Source organism: Lissotriton vulgaris, chromosome 9 (assembly GCF_964263255.1).
Source record: "Lissotriton vulgaris chromosome 9, aLisVul1.2, whole genome shotgun sequence".
Classification (NCBI taxonomy): Eukaryota; Metazoa; Chordata; class Amphibia; order Caudata; family Salamandridae; genus Lissotriton; species Lissotriton vulgaris.
In genome coordinates this window covers 933,135,314-933,153,013 of record NC_141697.1, presented here as the reverse complement: position 1 = coordinate 933,153,013, position 17,700 = coordinate 933,135,314, and the positions used below count along the sequence as shown (strand labels likewise).

Below are 17,700 nucleotides of genomic sequence, written 5' to 3'. Positions count from 1 at the left end.
AGTATGGGAGTAGCGAAATAGTCTGTGTACATAGGGGCACAATGGATTTATATGTAAAGACAGGAACATTACTACCCAAGCGGACTGCACATCTGTCAGAAACTAGAAACTGCTTGTGTTTTGTGTTCTGTCAGGATGAGGGATAACTGGGCTCTACTGTAGCATTATTGTTTGCTGCCGAGGGCTCTATGACCGTTAAAAGCCCAGAGTTACTGACTTGAGCTGCAGGCAAGCACCTCCATCCAGGGCACTTTTAAGACTGGCATAGCCCGAGACAAAGGGTAATATCACGGGCAGTGGGGTAGAATGCCGCAATGTAACCGGGAGTAACAGAAAGACAAATATCTGAATGTTGAAGGAGTCCAATACTAGTCATTACTGACCCTCTACCGCTGTTCCTTCAGTGCAGCACCCAATATTCCAATGTGGTAATTAATGTATCTGCCCGCCAGCGCAGGCTTAGACATCGCTTTATGGAACTTTGGATTGGTGCACTAGGAACTTCTGGCGTCCGTATGTTACTTTAGGATTTGCTGGAAATTACCAGTGCCAGATAGAGCCCGATTTGTGAATTAATCAAAATCTGATATGCAGTCTAGCTGCTTTGCATATTTCCATGAATAATCGGTTGAAAAGGATAAAGTTCACTCCATAAAAAGATACTTTCGATTATGTAACTTCTACTCCTTAATGATAGACTGCAGAGATTCATTTGTTTGAATAATGGGATTTCATCCTTTATCTAATACTGTTATTGTTTTATTTTTTAACTTTATTTATCGTTTTATACTACAAAAACATACAATGAAGCCAGAACTAAAATATAAAACAATAATGCATGTGTGGCACAGCAAATTTACTGGGAAAGACAATGATGAAAGTAAATAAAAGGGCAAGGCGGAAATATTATAGACAGGTTACACTTCAAAAGCAGACCTAGCGTATCGGGCATCTTAGAGCGGTACAGGAGAGTGCCTTATACAGCGTTTGACAGATAACAAGAGTTTAACTTGCCATTTTATCATCTGCAGAATGATCCACGGACAACAAGTAGTCCCACAGTGGTTGCCAGATATCTTTGGGAAGTAACTAGCTGCAGGGAAGCGTACGGTTCAGAGATAATATCACAATAGGACTAATCTTTCAGCCAGGCTGACACACCGCTGGGATAGTGTAAGCAACTCAGTGAAGCGAGATCTGCTGTTTCACTAGTAGTAAGGCAATAGCAGTAAAGCAATGAAATCCTAATGGTAATGGCCTAACTTACCCTAGCAAAGCCATCAGGGGGTCGGGTGGAAGAGGTTGTTCACGCATGAGACAAAGTGGAATAGATATCCCCCAGTAGGATGCTATCACCCTACAGGTCCATGTCAAGTGGAGGAAATCTGCATGGTCCACCTGGCATTTAGGGCAGCAGTGGGATCTGGAGGGATCACATTTTGTCAGAGCCTCACAAGTAGTAGAAGCTCTGTGAAGAGACTTATAATGTAACTGTTTATTACGGTGGTTACCAGAAATAGAAAAGTAATACCAAGTCTTTTCTGGGATAGGAATACCTAGGTCGCATTCCCATGCAGCTCTGGCATTCGCCACACCAGTGGACTTCAGTTGTAAGGAAGTGTGACACAATTTGGAAACAAGATGTCTGTTGTCTTGGTAAGCGATCACCAATGTAAGTGGTGGGAAGTCTTTAGGTTCAGTTGGATAAGCGGGTAACACCCATCGCAGTGTACTATATAAACAATGGAACGTGAGTCCCTCCATATATGTCAAAATTACCTCACTTAGCCGTAGTGGAACTGGGTTTGAGCATGACGTTTGTAAACAGGTCGCCTGTGACCTCTAAGTCATGTGAGCAAAGGGAACGCTGTACCAGGTGTTATAGAGTGAGTGGGAGCCATGGGTTCTTTATAAGTGGAAGATGTGGGTAATAGAGAGTATCTCCACAGAGGTAGAGCAGGAGTTTAAACCATGCCAAACTAGTCGTATAGATTGTATGTATGATACTGGGGTTGCGTGGGAGACCCTGCGGCAATATAGTGGATATTGGGAGATGCAGTAGTTGCGCCCCTTCAGGTTTGAGGAATGGCAAATGGTCATCCGGGTGATATCAGTAGTAAGCATAATGAGCCTAGGCTATGTAGTAATAAAATTATAGGTCTGGGACACCAAAGCCTCCGCACTTGTAGGGAAGTTTGAGAACCTCCCAATGGATACGGGGCAGGGAGCCAGCCCATATGAGTTGGATGAGTAGCTCACGTAGAGAGTAGAGAAAGCTGCCAGTGAGGGCAATGGGAATATTTGAAAATGAAGAAAACGTGGCAGCACAACCATTTTAATAGCGTCCCACATGGAAATCTAAGGTCCCACTCAAGATGTTGCTCCTGCAAGTGACGGGCCAAAGGGTCCATGGCAATTATAAATAAAAGTGGAGAGCGCAGGCAGCCTTGACGGGTACCTTGCCTTAAGGGGAATGGCTCAGAGTGTAACATTGAGCTGCAGACAGGCTAAAGGATCTTGGTATAATAGACAAATCAGATTACAGAAGCAGTTGGGATGCCCAATTTTGCTAAATTGGCGTGGAGAAAGGACCATTCAAGCAACTTGGATGCCTTTTTGTCATGTAGCTGGGTGACTGCTGCTGGAATGGTAAGGGAAATATGGTTGATCACGGCAAAAAGAGTGTGAAGGTTAACGGAAGTGGAACGATATGGTACAAAACCGGACTGCATAGGAGAAATTATGCGGTTCATTAATAGGGAAAGTTAGATGGCTAATACTTTGGCCAAAATGTTTGTATCATCATTTATAAGGTACAATGGCCGATGCAAATTACAGAGATAAGGAGGTTTGTTTGGTTTAAGCAGCATTGTAATGACCACTTCTGGTAATGTGGGAGGGAGCCCTGCTCAAGAGATTCTTAATATATTTCTAACAGATTAGGGACCAGGAGCAGTTTGTAAGCTTTATAAAAAATCTCCTGTGAGCCCATCCAGTCCCTGAGCCTTCTATCACTTAAGTCATCTGTGGCCTGTGAGAGTTCTTCACACGTAAGGGGATAAGCGAGAAATTGCTGTTGGCCAGTTTCAAGCTAAACCATAGCAACCTCAGACAAATAATCAGCCAGTGCTTCTTTGCTGTTGCCTGGGCGAGATGTGTAATGTGATGTGTAATAGTCTGTAAAGTCTGCAAGGATGGTGGCGCCATCAGTGATGTCCATGCCATCGGGCCGCTGCAAGTGAGACACACATGTGACTGATAAGGGAGATGCAGCAAGCGATCCAACTTTCGACCATAGCGTTCACCATCAAGATATCTGCACGCCCTAGCATACTTCCCCCAAGTAAGCGACTTCTTTCTTAGCATGTTCATGAAACTCATTTAGCAGTTTTGATCTGTCATGGAGATGTTGAGGCTCTACCGTCAGAGTACAAAGCACAAAGTTTCTCCTCTACCATCGCAAGTTCATTGCAAATACTAATACTGCGGAGTACCCCTGCATGTTTTGAGATAGAAATTCCTCTTATATAGGCCTATTGGAGACTGAGGTCTCCAATAGGGTAGAGTATTTCTTGACCGAGCCAGCGTTAGTCGTGAAAAATTCAAAAGTATCTTGAATTTCTGAGCGAAAAACGGCATCGTGTATTGCGCTAGCAGAGAAACGTCAATGTGGTCCGACAGCGCGCGGGGGAAGTGTTATATAAATAATATTAAGCCATAAAAGTGCGTCTAGGGACATGTAATATTGATATTGCGGGTCCACACATTGTGCGGGATGTAATAGAAAGTATAGTCTTGTTTACATGGGTATTTAGGTTGCCATGCGTCTGATAGATGAAACGTGTCAACTATATCCGTCAGTGTTTGAGTGTTTGCGGTAAACAAGGCTTAGTGACTGCTGTTTAGCCCATGGAATCAAGTTCGGGTCTGAAGGTAATATTAAGGCCCCCTACAATATTGTAGTCAGGTTGATGTTGACTGATCTGCGAAGACAGGTCATTAAAGTAATCAGGGGAGTTGGTGTTTGGTGCATACACAATAACAAGGAGCACAGTTCGACCTGCCAACTCCCCCAACATCAAAAAGTACAGACCCGTGGGGTCAGAGGTGTTTCCTATCATCTTAAAGGAGACACCGCTATGTATCAAGATGCAAACAGCCTGCGAGTAAGAACTATAGTGTGAGAAATAGCGATAAGAACCCCATGAGGAGGCATAAGTACAGTCTGGTTTAGGCGATAGATGTGTTTCCCGAAGGAAAGCAAATTGGACCCTGTGTCAGCTTAAAAAGGCTAGGACCTGCTTCCCTATTCTGATTGTTCCAACCTCTGATGTTCCATGTCATGCAGGTGAGTTGAAATGCTGATCTAGTGCCAAGTAAGTTTAAGTCCAGAACTTCTCACTCTTCTTGTGCGCCTGCATGAAAATAATTACGCCAAAATTAGGTGGGGTGCAGTGAGCTAAAAAACGGTGTTGGATCAAGCCCTGATCTCTTGACTGGGTGAGAGTATTCTGCTTAATTCAGAAACTCTGTCCATCACCACCCCCTGTTGTTTAATCACCACCCCCTGTTGTTTAATTAAAATTAGGTGGGGAGCACAGGGAGAAGTGACTGAGCCATTTCCAATAGAACGGGGGGTGCGGCAAGGGTGTGTCCTGGCTCCAACACTATTTTCCATCTATATAAATGGCATTGTGGATTATTTGAAAAAATCGCCAAGCGATGCCCCAATTATAGCAGGCTCACATGTCCCCGTCCTTATGTTTGCGGACGACACGCTTATACTTTCACACACACCAAGCGGTCTCCAAAAGGCTGTTAATGCATTTGGCGAATTCTGTGATAGCCGGGGCCTTGAACTGAACACAACTAAGACAAAATTTATGTGTTTGAACAGACAGTCCACATTCAAAGGTGTAATTACGTATAAGGGTACTCCTCTTGAGGAAGTAGAGGCTTTTTCCTATTTGGGAATAACCCTACAAGGCAATATGAAATGGAAATCACACATTAATACCGCAGTACTAAAGTTTAGCCAGCTTGCAGGCGCGGTTGCACTGAAACATAAAGCCTAGCTGACAAAACCTATAAACTGCACCCTAGAAATTTACAACATGAAAGTTTTGAGCGCATGTTTGTACTGCTCTGAACTCTGGGGCTTTTCAAATTTGGTAGACTTGGTAGTAGCGGAAAACACATTTTTTGCGAGGGTTGGTAATGGCCCCGCAAAGCACACCTATAATCCCATTGAAGTTGGACCTTGGTAGGAAAAGCATCGAGGATATAGCCCGATTGCGGCCATTGTTGTATTGGAGGCGCCTGATGGTGACCCCTGAGTTGGCCCACTATGCCGCAGCATTGTCAGATGTTGTTAAGTTTGACCGCTTCCATTGTATTGTATGGCTGAAAGATCTGTGGGACCTACTGGTAAAGCTAAAACTGGATCATCTTTGGGGTAACAGGGATGTGGCTTGTTTTCCGACAAAAGCAAAACTGAAAGAAATATACTGGGAGATAGTGTATTCCACAATCTATTGCACTGGGAAGATAGCCAAACTGTCAGCCCGCTTTCTGGACATTAAAATGGTCCCATCCTGTGAAGCCTATTGGGACATAATTGAAAGCCCGCGTGACAGGAAGCTATACTTTCAATTTCGAGTTGGAACACTCCCTGTAAATGCTTTTAAGAAACATTGGATTCCACCGCGGGATGAGCACTGTTATTTTTGTAAAGACCAAACAGAGCATATCTCCCATTTGTTGTTTTGTTGCCCCCTATATGTTAACCCACGTCGAAAATGGCTACGTCCAGTCTGTCTAAATATTGGCACTCGCAGCCAATCGACTGCACTTAGAATACTAGAATCAGATTGTTCTCCGCCCCTTGCAATTGCTGTAGCTAAATTTCTTGGATGGGCATGGGTGATACGCACTCGCACTTTGTTAGCTAATGTGATATAATGAAATATGGCTATCATGTCCACATTGTTTTAACAAATTTTATGAAATAAGCAAGTATTTTATCTGTAAAGTGTTTTCGACGGTCAATTGTTTAATAAGTATTTTACTGTGATTATTTTTAGACGTAGTATTTATTTGTATAGTGTTTAGGGAGGTAATGCTTTTATGACAAAATGTCGAATAAAGCTTTGAAATTGTAATTGAAATGCTGATGTCTCTAGTGATATAAGCAAGTGTAATATGTAAGGCAGCACAAAATGAAAGTGAAAGTTTTAAGTGTAGCCCTGACACGTACCACAGTAGAGAAGGTGCTTCATCAATCAAGAGAACAAAAACACAAACAACCTTTCCCCCCACCGCCTACAGCAAGAACAACTGCTGGAGATCCCAAGCTTCCTTAAAAAGCCCCCCCGTCACTGGAATGTGTGCTCTTTCAACCACAAATGTATCTGTGAAGGATTGCCTGTCTAAAAGTGTCGCCAAATAATGCTCCACAAAGATATCCATCCATCCACTGTTGGTTGATTCTAGTATTCCAGCAATGCGGATGTTAGTACGTCAGGACCTCACTACTAAACCTTCATTCTTAGCAGCTGTGGTTTTCAGGATGAGCTCAACTCATTGGAGTCTCTTCTTCGCCTCAATTTTGCCATCCCCTGATCTTTGAGATTCTGCGCTTTGCAACTTCAAGCCAGGCGTCAGACTGGATCCTGAAACTTTTGCGTAGCAGTACCCTTGCACGTCGGTAGGCGTCGTCTGCGGCTACGCGTCCGTCGTTGGCGCCGGGATGATGTCGCCGCAGTATTTAGAAGCTGCCCTCGCGCACTGACGTCAGTTCTTCTTTTTTCCGCGACAGCAAGCGCCGTTCCGGAAAAAGTGGTACCCTTAGTCAATTTTTGACTAAACTTTTTCGATCATTTTTGATCCTTTTTCGAAGTCTAACGACTTCGACGGTGCCGGTAGGGATGCCCGGGTTCAAACCCTGCGCCGACTGCGACCGACTGATGTCGGTTACCGACCCCCATCACTGGTGTCTTCACTGCCTGGGCTTCGACCACGACGACACGGCCTGCTTCGACTGCCGGGCCCGGACGTCCAAAGCTTGACGGGAGCGGTCCCACAAGCGACTCGAGCTCCAGCAGTCAGCCCCGCGCCGCTCGAGGTCCCTGCAAGGAAGTCAAGGGACCGGTCGCGGGGTCGGAGCGATCATAGCTCCGGGAGTCGTCTTCGGGTTGGAAGTCCTCAGGTAAGCACAAGAAGTTGAAGAGACGTCATCGCTCTTCCGACTCCCCCCGACGCTCGCGTGACGCGGCCGGAGGGACCCGACACCGCCCTCGCGGCTCCGCTGGAGCCGCAGGCGTCGCGGCCTGCTTCATACCAGTCGGTCCCTGGGCAAAACGCGACGCCGGAGGAGATCGCGGTCATGAGGTCGCTCACTCCTCAGTGGGGCTCCGCGGCGCCTTCGGGCCCAGCGGCCCCGACTGGGGGCCCCAGCGGGTCGGGTGCTTCGGCCCCAACGCCGCCGGTGACTACGGTCCCGGCGCCGCAGGCCCCCGCAGGATCCGGTTCCGGATCCAGGTCGTCGCCGGTCGATCTTACGACCTTGCCGACGCCGGCCCTCAGGGTGTCGCCTCCGAGCGGCGCCGTCCCCGATCCCTCCCTCGATTCGGGTCCGGCGCTGCTCTCGACGCCGATGGGAGATTTTTACTTCTATGACCCAGCCCCATCCTTTGGCCTTGAGTTTCAGGAGATGGGAGGCGAGGGGGATTGAGAGGGGTCTGAGGACCCTCTGGCACAGGAGTGCCAGTCTCATCAGGACTGGACAGGTGAGCTAAGGGAGGCCTGTGGTCTGGACACCTCACCAGACACTGGTTTTGTCTCCCCTTGGGCTTGAAGCTTTCTGTCGCAGCCGTGAGGACTAACCTCCTCACTGAGGTCCTTAAACTGCAGGCAAGCTCGGCCGAACCAGGGGGGCGCTAGAGGGCGCACTGCGGAATGGCCGCACTGTCGTGAGGCTCCCGCTGCCCGGAGCTATTATCCGTCTAGGTATCCTGATTACCATCGCTGCGCCCTGAACTGACCCCACGGATCGGTTGGGATATCGGCTGTCCACCCACGGTCCAACTCCTGAGCCATTCGAAGGTTGCTGGCCGAAGTTACGAGGATCCCAAGTTTCTCCGACTCGCGCTCTGGAAGTCTGATGCCCTCTTGCCCGGCGTCACTGTTCATGCCAGTCCGGGGCTCTGCACGTGGGGTGTAGGCCTAGCTCCGCCCTTCTCCGCCAGGCCCGATCGCTGGCCGGGCGAGACGCTTGGCTCTTCCTTGTTGTCGGACTTATCTCTCGGCTCTCCCATCTGCCTGTCCAGATACCATCGCCCACGGAGGCGCAACGGATTTTCTACTTGGATTCTGAGGGTTTGCCCCCTTGGGCTGGAAACGAAGACGGCCATTACTCGTCGTTGGGAGTGGCGGGGCGTGTTGGCCTGCTCGTGCCCCCACGATTCGAGCTGCTTTCTGCTTGGCCGGGTCCCTTGTCCGACCTATATCCTGACTCCCATTTGCCTCGATCCCCTACTGTACCACCGTTATGGGGAAGCCGGACACTAAACAGTCCAAATTGTCCTTTGACTCTGGAGGGGCCAGGCGTGGGACGCGTTTGCTCCAGGAAGCTGGGACTTCGCGGTCCCCCCCCCCCGAATGTTGCTGAGAGTGTCCCGCACCCACCACCACCGGACTTCACCCAAATGATGCAGGAGATGAGGCAGGGGTTCGCCACTATAGTGGACAAAGTGGACAAGATATCGTCGCGCATGGATGCGGTCGTTCAGAAATTGGACGTGCATGAGGAGCGCTTGACGGCGGCAGAACAGCGCATTTCGGACCATGATGACACGGCGGCCACCCATACCACCCAACTGGCGAGAATGGACAATATCTTGCGTGTCATTGCCGCCAAGAACGAAGAGTTGGAAGCGAGGAGTAGGCGCAACAACGTGCGCATTGTAGGTGTACCGGAGTCCATGAATGTGGGCAAAATGGAGACTTATGTGGAGAGGCTACTGGTGGGCGCCATTGGGACGGAAGTTTTCTCGTCCCAGTTCATCGTCGAGAGAGCGCATCGGACATTGGGACCTCGCCCGGCCTCTGGGGCTGCACCGCGTCCCATCATTGCGCGCCTTTTGAATTATCGTGATCGAGACGCTGCTCTTCAGGCTGCCCGCACTAACAGGGCTCTCTCCTTCGAAGGGGTGTCTTTCACCATGTACCCCGACTTCACACCGATGGTGCAGGACCAGCGTCGGAAGTTCTTGGGGGTGAAAAAGAAGCTTCGGGACCTCCAAGTGGACTACGCCTTGCTTTATCCGGCTAAACTTAGAGTGACGCATCAGGCCAAACAACATTTTTTCACCAACCCACAGCATGCTGAGGACTTTGCGAAGCGCCTCCAGCGCGAGCGAGCTGCTGCGGATCGGGGTGACGATCGAGATCCGGAGGGTGAACGTTCGGCGGCTGAGGAGGAGGTCGCCTGATTCTTGTGACTTTGGACTTTGTCTATCTTCTTCCCGTTTTTTGGAGTATTGTGGACGTGTATCTTTTGTATTGAGCCCTGCTGGCTTCCTTCTCAGTATTTGCGGCCTAGCTATCGTCCGTTTTTGTTTTTTTTGCTGATGCGTGGGTCGTGTCTGTATTGTGCTGAATGAGTGCGTTTTGCTATTTTTGTGGGGTTGGTGTGGCACCGCAGGATGGTGTTATGTGGTGTCGCGCTCTGGGCACCCACCCCCCCGTGCTGCGCCTGGGGCCGCCTGATACTTGTTGGCGCGGACACTGGCGTGGCGTGAGGGAGTGGCGTCGTGCACCTCTGGAAGGTTCCCCGGAGGGTGTGCCCCATGTTTACCTTTTGTTTGGATTCTAGTCCTCTGTTGGTTGACTGGATGTGTGTTGGGGGATGGGGGGGGGGGGGTGTGCGTGGCCTGATAGTTGGGGTGGTGTCAGGTGGGTGGATGGGGTGGGGATGAAGCTGTCCATGTCTGTTTGCCTGGGACTTCTGGTTCGCTTTGAGAGCTGCTGCTGTTGTTTGAGTGCACGGAAATATCGTGGCGCCCGCTATCCAGGCTGTTCCACTTTTCTATCTGACGGGACTGGTTCTGGGATCCGTGCTCCCGTCCATCTTGGGCCCGAGAGCAACGGCCGCCATTTTAGGATGCCACGTGACGGGGCGCACTCTGCGAGCGTGGCACGTGTGCTAGTTGTGGGCCGCGTGGGATGGCTTGGCGGCGCGCGGCGCGTAGTCTGTCCTGAGTGCTTGCTGCATGGATGGGTCGGTTGGGGGGGAGTTGTTGTGTTCTTGTTTGGTTTGTTCGGAGATGACTGGGAAATGTGTGGAGTGTATGTGGGTGTCTGTCCGTGCCCTGAGGCGTGGACCTATCGCTGGCTGTTGCTGGTAGTTGGATGCCATGTATTTGTTTATTGGGTCCCGTGGGGCCCTGAATCTGTGTGATGTCGACTGCTGTTGTAGATCAGATCTCGATTTTGTCCTGGAATGTACGGGGCCTTAATGATGCCAGGAAGTGTCGCAGTGTGATCCAGTATTTGGACAGGCATGCTATTCATGTTGCTTTTCTCCAGGAGACGCATCTGCGCCCCGCTCCCTCCCCCACTTTTGGCGGAAGGTGGGCTGCGGCCAGGGGGTTTGCTTCCTATTCTTCTTATGCTCGTGGGGTTGTCATCCTTGTTAAAAGGTCGCTTGCATTTCAGGAACTTGGATCTATGGGGGACCCTGAGGGGCGCTATGTGCTGCTGTGGGGACGGCTTGGGCAGAACACTGTACTGTTTGTTAATTGCTATGCTCCCAATGTTGATACGCCAATCTTTTTTGTCACTCTGTGGGGTCATGTCCTTGCAGTGGATGCTACTCACATTGTGTGGGGGGGTGACTTTAATTTTGCATTTCAGGCCCAGTTGGTGGAGGAGGCTGGGATGGTTGACAGCTGGAGGTACACCCACCCTGCCACTAAGGAGGGCACTCATTACACCACACATGCTCGCTCATGGGCAAGACTGGACTATGTGTTTCTCTCTAGAGGGTTGATGGCTGGCCTAAGGGAGGCTACACATCTGGCTCGGACGTATTCAGATCACTGTCCGGTGAAGATTGATTTATCCGTCCCCGGGTTACATAGGCCGGGCCCGCCTTGGCGTTTGTTTCCGACTGCTTTGCTTGACCCGGTGTTCAAGGAGGAACTCGGTGTGGAGGTGGAGGCGTTCTTCCCTAGAAACAAGGGATCTGTGGACAGCATTGAGGTCATTTGGGAGGCATTCAATGTTACGATCCGGGGTGTCACTATTTCTAAAAGTTGTGGAGTACTCCGTCTGATTGTTCGGACCCTCGAGAGCTTGGAGGCTGATTTGCGAGACTTGGAGCGCAGGATGCAGGTGGATTCGGACCCCGCTCTTTTGGCACAGTTCCGCACTAAGCTTTCCGAGTACGAGGAGGAGGCTGCTCGAGAGGCTAAGCATAGGGGGAAATACTGGACGTCGAGGCGATACTGCGAGGGGGAGCGACCCGGTAAGGTCCTCGCTGCCCTTACTAGACATCCAAGGCATGGGTCGGACGTGTTGGAATTGGTGTCTCCGGATGGCACTCGCTGTCGAGACACTTCGGAGATTCAGCGCACTTTTATTGATCACTATGCACACCTTTACACGACACAGCAGACGGGTGAGACTCGATACGGCAGCTTCCTCGATGAGTTGGCGCTTTGTTGGTTATCGGATGGTCATCGGGAGTTCTTAGGCAGGCCCCTAGAGGTGGAGGAGGTCAGGAATGCCATCATGTCTCTTTCTAATGGGAAGGCCGCCGGGCTGGATGGCCTTCCTGCTGAATTTTATAAGTGTTATGTTGACATCATGGCCCCTGTGCTCCGTGAGGTGTTTGAGGAGTCTCTGGAGGAGGGACGCCTACCGGGCTCCATGCGGGAGGTCGCCATCACGTCGCTGCTCAAGCTGGGTAAGGATCCACTGGATGTGGGCTCCTACAGGCCCCTCTCATTGCTCAACTGCGATGTTAAGATTCTCGCGAAGGTCTTGGCGGTGAGATTAGCCGAACTCATGCCCGTTATCGTGTTGCCTGATCAGTCGGGATTTGTGCCCGGCCGCGCTACCTCTCACAATCTTCGCACTTTGTTTTCGCTTGTGTCGACCATTGATCCAACTGTCCCGGTTGCCGCTATCTTTCTTGATGCCACTAAGGCGTTTGACTCTGTCGAGTGGGGCTACCTTATTGATGTTCTTTGTCGGATGGGTTTCCCCAGGATTTTCATCTCTTGGGTTAAGCTTTTATATACTGATCCGATGGCGAGGGTAGTAGTGAATGGGGTGCTGTCCCCCTCGTTCCCTCTCACGAGAGGGACCCGACAGGGTTGCCCCCTCTCACCCCTCTTGTTTGCTATCGTCATTGAGCCGCTAGCCTGTAGGATTCGTCAGTTTCATCAGCAGAGTGCCTTTAATTGTCTTCAGCGGCAGGTCGGCATTTCTTTATACGCCGATGATGTCACACTCTATGTCAAGGACCCTGAGAACAACCTTAATTCGCTCCTGCGGGAGCTGGTCGCTTTTGGAGGTGTCTCCGGGGTTCATATCAACTGGCGGAAATCTCAATTTTTCCCCCTCACAGCTGCGGTGGCCAGGTTTCCCCTTGACTACCCTCTGGAATGGTGTGACTCGGAGTTGCGATACCTCGGTATTGTCATATCCTTGGACAGGGGAGACGCGGTTCGGCTCAACTATGGTGTGGCCATTACTAAACTGGCGGATGATGTCACCAGGTGGGTGTCTTTGCCTCTCTCCATGGCCGGTAGGGCGTCTCTTATCAAGATGGTAGTTCTGCCCCGCTTTCTTTATCTCTTTCAAAACCTCCCATATCATCCTGGTGCTTATTTCTTTCGTAGACTTCGTTCCGAGCTTCTGCGGTTGTTCTGGGGGGGCAAGCAGCCACGGGTGGCCTGGGCCACCCTTACGTTGCCTTATGCTGATGGCGGTTTCGACGTCCCTGACTTTGAACTTTATTATCTCAGCGCTCAGGCGCATTATGCCTATCACTGGATGCGCCCCACGCCGTTCATGCCCCAGATTGCTGCTGAGCATTGGGTCGCCCACCCGCTCCCACTGGAGGGGATGGTTTTGGGCAAGGTGTCAGATGTGGAAACGCCTCGCACGACGGTGACGTGCACGGTGGACGCTTGGAAGCGGATGGCTCATTTGCTAGGCGTTTCCTTTCTCTACTCGCCGGCCTTGCCTCTATCTTATCATCCGGATTTGTCGCTGTTGTTGGAGACGGGGTTTCAGCGAATGTGCAAGCGGCTAGGTATCCTCACGTGGGGCGACTTGTTTCATGAAGGTGCCTTCCGTACGCAGGCTCATTTCTTCGGTTCGGCGGCTTGCTCCCCTCTAGACCTGTTCTACTTTGTCCGCCTGCGGCAGGGCATGCGTGCTCTGCTACCAGACTACCCTTCGGAGCCTGTGGTTACCCTCCCCCTCCACGTGCTGCTGGTTTCAGATGGGCGACACCTGGTGTCGAAATTATACGGGGCTATTCGCCGACAGCGTCCGGTCCCGGCCAATCGGGTGCGCGAGCAGTGGGTTGCCGAATTGGGTGCTCCTATTACAGACGAGCAGTGGAAATACTGTTGCGGGCTCACGGCCAATGTTTCTTCTAGTTGTCGCCTTAAAATTATCCATTACAAGTTTGTTCAGAGGTACTACTATACCCCGGCGAGGAAACTACGGTTTCATTTGGCGGAGGATGACAGGTGTGCTAGGTGTCGGGCGGAAGGCGCTGACTTTTTGCATTTGGCTTGGAGCTGTGCGGACGTATTGGAATATTGGACTCAGGTTCATGAAGCCCTGCAGGTTATGGCGGAGGATGGGGTGGCGTTTGACCCCTTAGTGATGTTACTTGGCTTCTCTAAGGACGTACCTGCCTCTCACCGTAGATTTGTTGACGTGGCCTTGTTGCTGGCTAAGCGTAGGGTTGCTTGTTGCTGGGGTCGTGGTAGGGTGCCGCGCTTTCAAGACTGGGTGACTGACCTCATTTACTGTCAGGATCAATACAATATCTATTCTGACTTGATGCCTGTCCGATGCAGACCAAGGGACTTTTGGAGTCCGCTCCAGGTGTACCTCCTGACCAGGGCTGAGCGGGACTCTGATTCTGAACCTGAGGACCGCGAGGGGATAGGTTGATGACAACATGCTGGGCTGGGATTTTACACAACACCTGCTGTTCTTCCGATATCGGGGGGGGGGCTGACTGTCTCCTGTTCCTGCGAGCTATTGGGGGGTTGAAGTCTCCCTTCGGACTGGTATATTATTGGGAATTCAGATTGTATCCCCGTGCGGCACCTTTATTTCTTGTGTTCCTCATATTTGAGTCCCCCCTGGCTCACGTGCTCTCCGCTAATGTACTGTATTCATATTGCATTGTCTTATTGGCTCGCCTGCCCATGCTGGATCATTGTACTCTAACCTCTACTGCACATTTTGTTATTGCTCCTTGTATTGACTGGTGCCCTGCCCTGTACTTCCTGGCATCTCCTTGTTTATTTTTTTATGCTTTCTTGGCACTGACGTACCACTGTAATGGCCGTATGTGACTGTCTGTTTTGAATGTACACTTCCCTTGTACCTGTTTGTCTCCAAATAAAGGTTTTAAAAAAAAAAAGCTCGGCCGAACCTCTGCTGCCGTTTAATGAGGCCTTATCTGACGTTCTTCGGGCACTTGGTCCAAGCCCGCTACAGGTCAGCCTGTAGATAGGAACGTGGCCAAATGCCACCGCCCCGCTCCGGGCGACCCTTGCTTCCTGTTCACCCACCCCACCCCTGAGAGCCTGGTCATCAGGCCTCTAACTCCCAGACTGCATTCCCTACGGCTCCCCCGATCGGGAATCCAAGAGGTATGAGCAATATGGGAAAAAGGTATTCTCCTCCCTGAGTTTGGGGTTGCGGTCAGTCAACACCGCGTGCCTCTTGGGCCGTTACACCCACTCTCTGTGGGACACGGTCGCGGACGTGCTGCCACAATGTCCGGAGGGGGTCTGGACTAAACTCGCCCAAGCCCTTGCAGAGGGTCGAGATGCGGCACCGTATTTCATCCGGTGTGGGCTGGATACTACAGACTCACTGGGCAGAGTGATGGCAACGACGGTGGCGATTCGTCGCCACGCCTGGTTGAGGTCCGCCAACTTTTCGGCTGATGTCCAAAACACCCTTATGGACATGCCGTTTGATGGCCGTCGCCTCTTTGGTAACAAGGCAGACCATGCGCTTGAGCGCTTTAAGGACTCCAGGGCCAGCAAACGGCTGCCTTTCCCTCCTTTCGTGGCCAAGGAATGTAAATGTAAATGTACATGTATTTATATAGCGCAAATCGCCCACATCGCAGGCATCTATGTGCTTGCTTAGGGAACCCGTCCTAGTATTCCCCTGTGAGATAGCCCCGGCAGGGTATCCACAAGGTGAAAGCCAGGCATCCCGCCGCGAGGGGCCGTTGTGGAGATTAAGCAAGCTATTGCCCAGAGTCGCAGAGGGTGAACCGGTGAGTCGAGTAGGCACCGGAGCGAGAATTATCGAGTCCGTGGAATTATTGAGCCCAACCCCCCGTCGAGGCGGGGAATTGAACCCTGGTCCAGGGCCGATCTCAGCTTCCGGGTCTGCCGCCTCTAACCCCTGAGCCACACTTCTCCACCCACACGTCCTACCAGCCACGGGCCGCAGACTACCGTCCAGCGCGGTGGCGGATGTGGGAACCGCTGTGGCGGCAGTCAGTGACAACGGCGAGGCCAGTCCACACCTACCCCTGCAGCATCTGCCTCAAAACCCTCCTAGTCCGAGCTTTCAGGCCCATGTGACGCCAGTGGGGGGCAGGGTTCGCCATCACTGTAGGAGAGTAGGGTCTGCAATCCTATGATCACCCAGATTTTTTGCTTTTGTTTCACTGGTTTACGACTTTCTCTGGCTGTGGGCCTGCCAATCAGACCCACAGCCTGGCTGTTCTCTTTCTAAATTACGATATGTACCCTAGGTGCATTTACCAATTGGTACTGGGCCACCTTATCAGACCCTGTAACTCAGGGCATAGGTGTACCCAGGGCCGCCAGGGGCTGCAGCATGTATTATGCCACCCCTGGCTGGCCTCCTAAATTTGACACAACTGGCTGCATGACAGCTGGGGCGAAGTCGTGTAATCACCCTTTGCTTTAGATATAGTAGCACTATATCTAACCATACAATGGACACCCGAGTTCCTATCAGTCACTCCTATGGCAGGCCTTGACAATCCTGAAGGCAGAGTGCATGGGCTCGTGTGAACTGTGTTCTGGCCCGAGCCGAGCCGGTTGCAGCTTGCGGAGAAAAGACCCAATGGCTGTTCCATGATAACGCGTACCACATCGGTAACTTCGGTGTCGCGTTATCAAGACATGTCGAGTAAGGTGTCATACGAATCGGGGTGCTGCCCTCTCACCAACCCTGGCGACGAGGTTAGCATTCCGCCCTTCTAGAGGGACACGACATGTACGTAACTGTGAACCCCGGTTAAAGTTAACGAAAGCCTCAGCTCCACAAAATGGATGCTGCCACCACAGACACGAGTCTGACCTCCTGCTGCTGGGAGTCCTTCCAGCGAGGAGCGCTTGGACAAAGGGTTTCCTGTCGAGGGCGGTGTTCGCACCGTCCCAGACAGGGTTTGTGTATTCTGGGTAGGTAGGGCTTTTGCGAGAAGGTGACTGCGGAGTGGCACCCCGGTGCTCACTACGCATCTGCCGGTTAGAACCAGTTCCAGGGGCGACAGCCCTGGCCTGGGGAAAGTCCGGCAGGGGAGAGGGGTGTAACTACCCCCCTTCCTGGTCCCACCCTTAGGGCAGGACCTAGTCATGTACCCACCCCTTTCTTTAGGATAAAGGCCGGAGCGGGGACCCTTCCAAATTAGATCATCTTTGAATCAAGAATACTTTCTACGAAAGGACTTCAAGAGCTCTTCTCAAGATTTCTCCCTTGTGGCTAAGGAGTAGTCACCCTGCATCAGCGGGCACCATCTAAGAACTCTGCGGTTTGCTGTAAGTCCTTCCTCAAGGAATCCGACGGCCCAGCTCGACGAGAACCGGCTTCCCTGGCACCTCTGACCTCTACCCACGTCATCAGCTCAGCTGTGATCGGTGGGTGCGACGAGACCTCGAGGGACCGGCCATCATCAGAACCTGCACGCTCTTAAAACCAGCACGACCATCGAGGTAACTCTCTGGTGAGTGCTCTGGGGTCCGAGAAGCCCCGACCCTGAGCCGCTCCAGCTCCGAAGTGCAGTCTCCCAGCATCTCCACGATCTGCGTGGGGCCCTTCTGCTCGCTGCTCAGCACGTTGTCTGGTCACTAGCCGCTGGCTTGTGTCCTTCTGTGACGACATCCGAGAATCATCACTGCCGGTCTGGTTGCTCCAGACTGGCCCTTGCTTCCATCTTTTCGAGAAGCACCCCGGACCCTCCTGGTCCACTCAAGACGCCATCTTAGGCCCACCACGTGGCCCTGAGATTTGCCAAGGCTTGTTGCCCCATCCTGGGCCCAGCGACGCCGACAGCATCATCCTTCGTGGGACAGCTCGCACCTCCACCGTGGTCGCCGATAACGCCTCCTGGTCCGTGAGACTGCAGAGCCTAGCGTCGCCCACTCACCTGGTCGAGGTGACGGCCAA

At 51.6% G+C, this 17,700-nt stretch overlaps 1 protein-coding gene across 1 annotated transcript in view; it reads left to right on the top strand.

Moving 5' to 3' along the window:
* Positions 1-17,700, top strand: part of RNF123 (ring finger protein 123) — a 2,099,603-nt gene that overhangs the window by 1,138,237 nt on the left and 943,666 nt on the right. The window lies entirely within an intron of this gene.